We start from the raw sequence: 8,398 nt of genomic DNA, 5'->3' as shown, positions 1-8,398 counted from the left end.
ACTTTTACCTTCTTTACTTAAAAAGGCTTGGATAATCTGGTTAAACTGCATTAATCCAGACCCATCAGTGCATATCCTCGTATCTTCAGCCTGTGTTTTTGGTCTTGTCGCACTTTTTCTTGCAGCAGGGATATTCTCAATCTCATTCGGGGCCGGAAAACAAATTCGTCTTGAATACCCTTAAACAAATGAAAAAAAAAAAAAATCACAGCAAAGACAAAAAAAAAAAAATCCTTCGAATATCCATGACAAAACATTCAAAATGGGTCTTTTTTTTCTTTTAATACGGACAACAAATGTAGGCGTCAAGGTATCGCTGGCAGTGAAGTCAGTGACGGATCAAGAATCAGCCCTGAGAAGAAAAAAAATGGTTATGCAGTGTATACATGGGATGTTGTGTTACGCCACCTCTCTTTCTACACACACACACACACACACACCCCATCCCCAGGGACATAAATTTTTCAGTGTGTTGTTGTTAGTTCCAGTCTGCTGGGTCGTGGCTCAGCACACGCACGCACTGGTTTCTCTACTAGACACACGGGATCATGACCTGAGTGGAAAAAAGTCAATATAAGCAAACTGGATTAATGATCTTATAACTGTGCCCAAGTGTCTTTTTGGGGTGAATTAAAATTTGGAAAATAGTAGTGTTGAAAAGAGTTGTGTGTTTTCCTTTGACCCATTCCAAAAGCAGGAGCACTTTGACCTCTAACGCCCCTCTGATCGATTCATCCTGTCAGGCGGCAGATGTTTGTGCACGATGGTTTCGACCGTCACTCCCAATAACCAACCATCTTCGTTCGTTGCCGCAAAGCAGAAAATAGTGGTTTAGTCTCTTTGTTCCAGCCAAAGTTGGACATTCTTGAGTTTATAAACAAGTAAATACACCAACTGCGTGTTCATAATGCCATGAACATGTTTTGATTTGTAAGTGATCTCTCTTTTGTCACCCTCCAGAAGGGCTATCGACCTTTTTTGAAACCCAACTTCATGTTTATTCATTCATTCTCGGTAGCGGCGGCCGATCCCGGCTGACATTTGGCCGAGAGACAGGGCTTAACTGTCAATCACAGGGCCGCATACAGAGTTATCCAATCGATGGCATTCTTCTTCCTGTTTACATCTGCGTGAAAATGGGCTCAAGGTCATGTGATGGGCTCCTTGACACATATCTGTATACATATAATATAATAAGTCTGATATTTCATTGGAATGTAATCAGAGAGTTCCAGACAATGATATTTTTTAGCAACTCGTGAGTACAAGACGTTGCAGAAATTGGAGGGTTGGCAGTTCAAGTCCCAGCTCACGGTTCAATCTACAGATCTTGTCTGGATGCTTAAGTGTCGTTCTGGAAGACACCGAATTGCCCAATTGCTCCTACTAGGGTGAATTGGTGAATATGATCCAGTGTAAAGCGCTTTGAAACTGCAAAGTGTGTGATTTACGTCTTAGTCTTTGGCAGGGGTCTCAAACTCATTTTGGTCCGGGGGCCTAATTTGATGTCCAGGGGGCCAGAGCAGTAAAATCATTACCTAGAAGTTCAAAGTTTTCCTTTATTTTAGTGTAAAGGAGATCAATAAGTAAATTCTAAAAATATTTATATGTAATGAACTGTTCAATAAAAAAATACATGGCGAATTAATATTAAAAATGAATATTAAAAAAAAAGAAATTGATGAAATTACACCTTGAAACTATTGTTGAGCTAAAAGAGAAAATCTTGTCACGGTGGGAAAATTTGCTGCTAGAATTTCTTAGAAAATTGACTGGTAGCATGTATAAGAGGAGGTATAATGTTTACAAGGTTAACCCTCTCAGGCTCAAATTAAGTTGTAGTTGCAGGAAAAATCTGATATTTGGCTGTCGCAAATCTGCAACATCTGCCTGGAGAGGGTTATTAATGATGGCTATTCTGGTTGATAAATCAATCTTTTTAATTTTGGCCATTTTTGGGGGGGTATCGTTTTTGTAGTTTTTATAGAAATAAGAAAAGATCCTTCACCAGATGTTTTTTCAATAAAAAATCATTTCATTTTCAAATTTTGAAGGAAAAAATACATTGCTAAATTTTAATTTTTTCTTTGCCTTTTTTTTTTCTTTTTTTTTTTTTGTGAGAAAAAACGCACGAGCTGCACTAACACAAAGATATGATTTCAGGCAGGGGGCCACAAAATATTGTTCCAAGGGCCGCAAATTGGCCCGCCGGCTGCGAGTCTGAGACCCCTGGTCTATGGTAAATTTTTCACCTTCCATATGCAATTGTTGGATTTATACTCTTCGATTACAACAAGAAGTACTCCACACCACTGGGCCGTGCCTGGCAGCTTAATAAACACCAACATGACACACAAATGGCGCAGAACACCCGGCACTTCTGCTGAAGTTCATGTTCTTAGAAGTCCCAGCTATATGTGATAACGTAATATCGATTCCAACCAAAATAAAAATGCACTGTCACTAGCTGGCGGCTAATGTTAGCATCTGCCATCCTGCAATTCTGCGAAGTTCACCGCAACCCAGAAACTCCTATATTTATCATCACCTTCATTTGAACGCACACAACTGTGTTGTCCACTGTTCGCTGTCATGGTTAAACCAAGAGCTCAGGAATCGAACCACTTTGTAATCATGTAGGACTTTTTTTGTTTTGTTGTACGGTACAAAACCGTCATCATTGCACAATTACATGGTCGTTCAGATCATTTGTGGGGTTTTTTTTCCTTCTCCGAAGCATTTTGGCGTCAAGCCGGTTTGAAACGACCCCAGTTAAAAGAAAAAAGAAAGAGAGAAGCAATTTTATTTTATTTTGAAATTCAAAACTCAGCAGAGCGGGAAACCCGTCTTCCTCATCTTTCCAGAATTGACATCCAATTGACAAAAACCAGGTCACTCAGCAGTGGTGAGATTTTGTAAATAACTCCGGTTTATCTTTTTTAACAAGGAGTAACGCCCAACAAGATATGTTATAAATTGTTTTAATTTTTTAGGAGGCTGGATTTAATTGCTTCTCCAAAACACAGCCCTACCAACATTTCATCCATATGTGCTTGTTTTTTGCTTCTTAAGCATTAAACATCTTGAATAAATTAGAGGCTTTACAGCAGATGTATTTCCTGCAGTCAGTGGAACCAGAAGTTAAGAGCTTCTCTCTTTGTCTGCACACACGTCATGTTTCCCCCCTTAAACCCGAAGATATGCCACCGAATGCCTGACATATTTAGCGCCATCTGACTCTGATATTAAGAGACCTGTGATATTACAAAACAATTTTCCGCTTTCGAATCCCACACGGTCCCGGTAGCCTTGAAAATGCCAGGTGGCTTCGGGCCTCTCTGCCACCACAGAACGACGGGGTGGTTTGAAAATCGACACGTACCGGAAAAAAAAAAGAAAGCTGAAACAAAGATACGTTTCGGGGCTGGTACAATTTTTAACGGAAAGAATGATCCAATGGTGTGCCCACGCCGGAGGACGGCGGCGACTGAAGAGCGAGACTTGTCTCACACAGAACTAGCCTTATGAATAAAGCTAAATCAAATCATAGACGTAATCAGTTGTGTCCTATTTTTTTTTCTTTTGTGAAAAGTTGGTTTTTACCCACGTCATTTGTCTCTGGAACGGATTACAAAGAGATATTGTAAAAAAAAAAAGGAAGATTAACTGATTAAAAGCCTTTGGCAAAAGCTTCTGTTCCTCAGTCTGTCAAGTAAAATTGGCTTGTTATCTTTTTTTAAGTAAAGTCAGAATAGCGTAGATGTTTGTTTTAGCATTCATGTTTTTGTAAAATATATTCTAAACTAATAAATGGATATGAAGTTCTTACAGTTCTTTAAGACACACGCTAACCCATATGAGTGTTTTAAATCGCAAAACATCAGTTTTGTGTTTCCGGGAAACCCTTAATTTCAAGCCCTTTTCTTGCTGTTGCTCCATCTGAGGTTACCAGGGTGATATTTCCAGAAAATCTGGAGGAGAGTCTGGCGGTGGCCGATCAGCTCTCGGCGGCATTTTTCCCCCCCTCACTCTTTGGTCTTTTATAGAAAACTTGGAGTTCATTTTCTGAACTGGCAGCCTCTCTTTTGACTCGCTTGGTATTTTTAATAGGGGTTGTTATCTCATTTTTTTTTTTCTTAAACAGCTTTGCAGAGCTGAACAGCAAAAATGGAGCACATTTCTCAAGGCGATACTCATTCATTCATCCAATATCTATATACCACTGATTCTGCAAGTCGGGGTTGCGGGGTCACTGAAGCCTATCCCGGCTGCCACTGGGGCAGAGGCGAGGTCCACCTAGTCAATCATACGGTCACGTGTAGAGATATACAACCGTTCGTGCACATCTGGGCAGAAAGGCTCTTGGATGGAATCAAACGAGGGACCAAAGAAATATTCTCAAAAATAAATATGCCCACTAAACAGTGGCAAGCACGACCAAAAGCTGCAGGCTAGGTTTAATCACTCGGCATATCGCCACAGAAACTTATCACGCGTTTGAATTATCGCTGCACTCCGTGACCCTGAACATGCACGCATTCATGAGAAATACTCTCATATGTCCAGATGGTGCAACACACACACACACACACACACACACACACACTCACTCAGAGAATATTCATGCACCAACAGCGCTGTCCGATCGTGTGATTGCAAATTAATGCTTTCAGGCCCGTGGCTTTGGGTTCCATGATTACCAATTACGTTTCACTCAGCCTCCATTCAGAGTCCAAGTAGAGTGCGGCTGCATGAGTTATCAGAGTCGGTGTCTCCGTTGTTCATTATTACCACATTATCATTCTGGACGCTGAAATATTGATTCTGCATGTCGCTGCGCACAAGTCGCACCAATCACGTGACGCTAGATTTGGGATTTAAAGATGCGCATGGACATTGTAAAGGGCAGCGGCTGATCTTTTTTTGGGTTTCTTGACAGCATTGTGTGGATCGTCACTCTGCATGACAAACTGTACCCTTTTAGGACAAACTCAGACGTTCGCCTTTCAGATGTATCTGCGCGTGCACACATACTGGACTGTCTCAGAAAATTAGAATATTATGATAAAGTTCTTTATCTTTTGTGATGCGATCACAAAAACAAAAATGTCCTACATTCTGGAGTCATTACAAATCAACTGAAATATTTCAAGCCTTTTAGTATTTTAATATCGCTGATGATGGCTTACATCTTAGAAAACTCAAAAATCCTATCTCAAAATATTAGAATATCATGAAAAAGTAATTTTAGTTTTTTTTAATTGCATTACAGAAGATAAAGAACTTTATCACAATATTCTAATTTTCTGAGACAGTCCTGTACACACACACACACACACACACACACACACACACACACACACACACACACACACACACATTCATTTACCTCTGTGATACGGAATACAAGGGAACAAAACTGCCCCCAGTATTCGGAGATGCTTGCGTGTGTTAAGCTACAAGCTGGAGGCTATTTCACCATTAAAGATAAACATATCTATATATTTTCCATTGTCCATTTCCTTCCTTGAGTGATAGAGTGAACTACCTAAGGTGTTCTTGACGCGGTACAGATTTATCCTGGTGATCTTCTCCGGCTCGGCAGCAACAGGTAGTTAAGAAACACCCTCGGGCTCAAAGTTCCGGCACGCATGGTCCCAACTTGGCGGGGCAGTGTCGAATGTTTGAAACAGAGCTTGGTCAGCTTCAGGCACTTTGAAAAGAGAACATGCAATTGTGTACCGGCGCATAAAGTGTTTTGATTTACACGCTTGCGACTAGAGAACATGTATCATTCACACATGTATGACTAACGGTTTACTTTCCCACTGCTATATATCAGACAACACCCTGGACCAGTCACCCGTCAATCACAGAGCCACATATAGAGACATTCGACCAACACAGACTGGAACATATACGGACTACGGAAATCGGACCGGGGTCCATCCAGCTGTAAGGCGGAAGTGCGAACCACTGCGCCCTGCGAAGAAATTCTGAAAAAGTGACCTCGGGATAAAAGTTTTCCAGGCCAGAGGGTGGCGGTGGTTTGTATCTGTAATTTCCCCAATGACTACAAACTGGGTGTGAAAAAAATAAATTTCATGACATCCTTGAAACTGGTGCGTGTAATGGAGAATATAGCAGACGAACAACAACAGGGAAACACATTTTCACACTGTAAATATGACAACAAGCACTTTGAATCTTGAATCTTGAAAAGAAAATGGGGCTAGGGTTGGTAGGATCAGACAAAGATGACGCTGATCTCTAGTGGTGCACCTCTAATGAAATGATCCGCCTCCTTTCTCATTTTTGTTTCTCTCCGCGTGCACCGCCGGCCTCACCGAGGCATATCAGCCGACTGTTGATTCCTTCAATCGGCCGGAAAAGCCGCCATCATGGGGCCGGCCTGCAAGACACATAGCAAGCAGAAGCAAGAACAGCAATAAAACACCGTCATAATCTGCGTGTCCATTTGAAACCAATCTGATGGTTACTCAACACAGAACCTGTCTATAGGTACTTAACGTCCGGGACATTTTATCCCACGACAGCAGGGAGGTAGATCTAATCCGGTTGCCACCTGGGCTGTCTCTGAGTTCTCTACCGGACCTGCCTGGATTCTTGGTCGTTCCCAGACGGTCCAAAAATAATCTGCAGGTTCATTTAAGACTCTGAATACTGGATGTCTTTATACGTGCCATTGTGACGATCCAGGTTCTCACCCAGTGTTAACTGGTACTGGCTCAAGCCCCAATAGCTGCACAAATTCAGCACAGCTGTCAGTGGGGAAGTGAATCAACCTCCTCCATCTAACCGTATTCTCTGTATTCTCTACACCAATTTAATACACGTCCTCTTTCATTGCATCTATAAATCTTCTCTTTAGCCTTCCTCTAGGCCTCCTACCTGGTAGCTCCAACCTCAGCATCCCTCTACCAATATATTCACTATCCCTCTTCTGTACATGACGAACCACCTCAGTCTGACTCCGCTGATCGTCTCTCCAAAACATCTAACTTATGCTGTCCCTCTGATCTTATCCATCCTCGTCGCTCCCAAAGAGAACCCAAACATCTTCATCTCCGCTACTTCATGTTTCCATCTTCCCTCAATGCAACTTTCCCTAAACCGTACAGCATCATTGGCCCATTGGTCCTTGTATACAGTTTATACAGTACCTTGTTTACTTTTCACGGTTTCGCTACTTCACGGATTTGCATCGTGCCTTGTGTTCTGCATTCTGATTGGCTAAAAAGTCACTTCGCTTCTTCTCTACCTGTGCGTCAATAACATTGCAGTTTACGTAAAACAGCTTGCCAAATTTACATTACGTACGTGCAAATTATCTTGCAATTTCCAGTTTCTCTAAAACCCATAACGTTGACAAAACGCTCCGGACCGACAAAAGCCCCTGCGGCAGGGCCCAAAAGGCAGCGGAAGATGCTATCTATCGCAGATAAAGTTAAACTTCCGGACATGCTAAGGGAAGGTAAAAGCTATGCGGCTGTAGGTCGGCATTACGGAATTAATGAATCTTCCGTTCGTTCCATAAAGAAGGAAGAAAAAAACATAAGGACGACAGCAGCGATAAGTTTCGCAGCAGCAATGAGGTCGCGGTGGGCGTTGCTAATCTTCGCAATTTGAAGCCTTCTGTTCACATCGATGATTAAAATTATTATTTGACAGTACAGCACAGAAGTTATTTGTTGAAAAAAACGTTTCTAAAGTACAGCACTTTTATTTGTGAAACAAATGATTGAGCTTGTAAAATGGTTTGTTCTTCCTTTTCAATGTATAATAGAGTATTTAATTGTATAATAATTGTAAAAAAAATAAAGGTTTCTACTTCACGGATTTTGCCTATCACGGGTTCTTTTTGGAACGTAACCCCCGCGAAAAACAAGGTATACTGTACCTTTTCCTTTTGGCAAGTGCGCTCAAGAGTAAATTCACCTTAAAAACGTTGAGTTACTGCTTATTTATAGCTCTAAGGTTTGCCTCTCGTTTGAGCTTTGATATATTTATAATTTTATTGTGTCAGAATAGGACAGGAGATCCATGATGATGATATGCTGGATTCCATTCTGAACAGTCACGCCGAGTGGATATAGAGGAAAATCCAACTATCGCCTTTCAGCTTGATTTGAATTTGGATTGGATTTTGAGACTTTTTCTTGACATTTGAAATGAAATTTGTCCATTAGGTCAGAAATGTTTACAAATGTTGACTCTGGGCAGGTTGAGTTGTAAACATTTTCTGCCAAAATCGGAATCCAAGGAGGTAAATAGAAAACAATCTGGAGCAGCTTCATGATAATAAAACTATAGCGTGTATAAGAAGTGACTGCAGGCCAGGACTTAATATCTTACTGGCTGCTGCTCTCCGGTTTAA

This window comes from Fistularia commersonii, chromosome 13, assembly GCF_037954325.1.
Source record: "Fistularia commersonii isolate RoL2024-O1a breed Wild chromosome 13, RoL_Fcom_v1.0, whole genome shotgun sequence".
In the NCBI taxonomy this organism is placed as follows: Eukaryota; Metazoa; Chordata; class Actinopteri; order Syngnathiformes; family Fistulariidae; genus Fistularia; species Fistularia commersonii.
Note: the sequence above shows the minus strand (reverse complement) of the source record.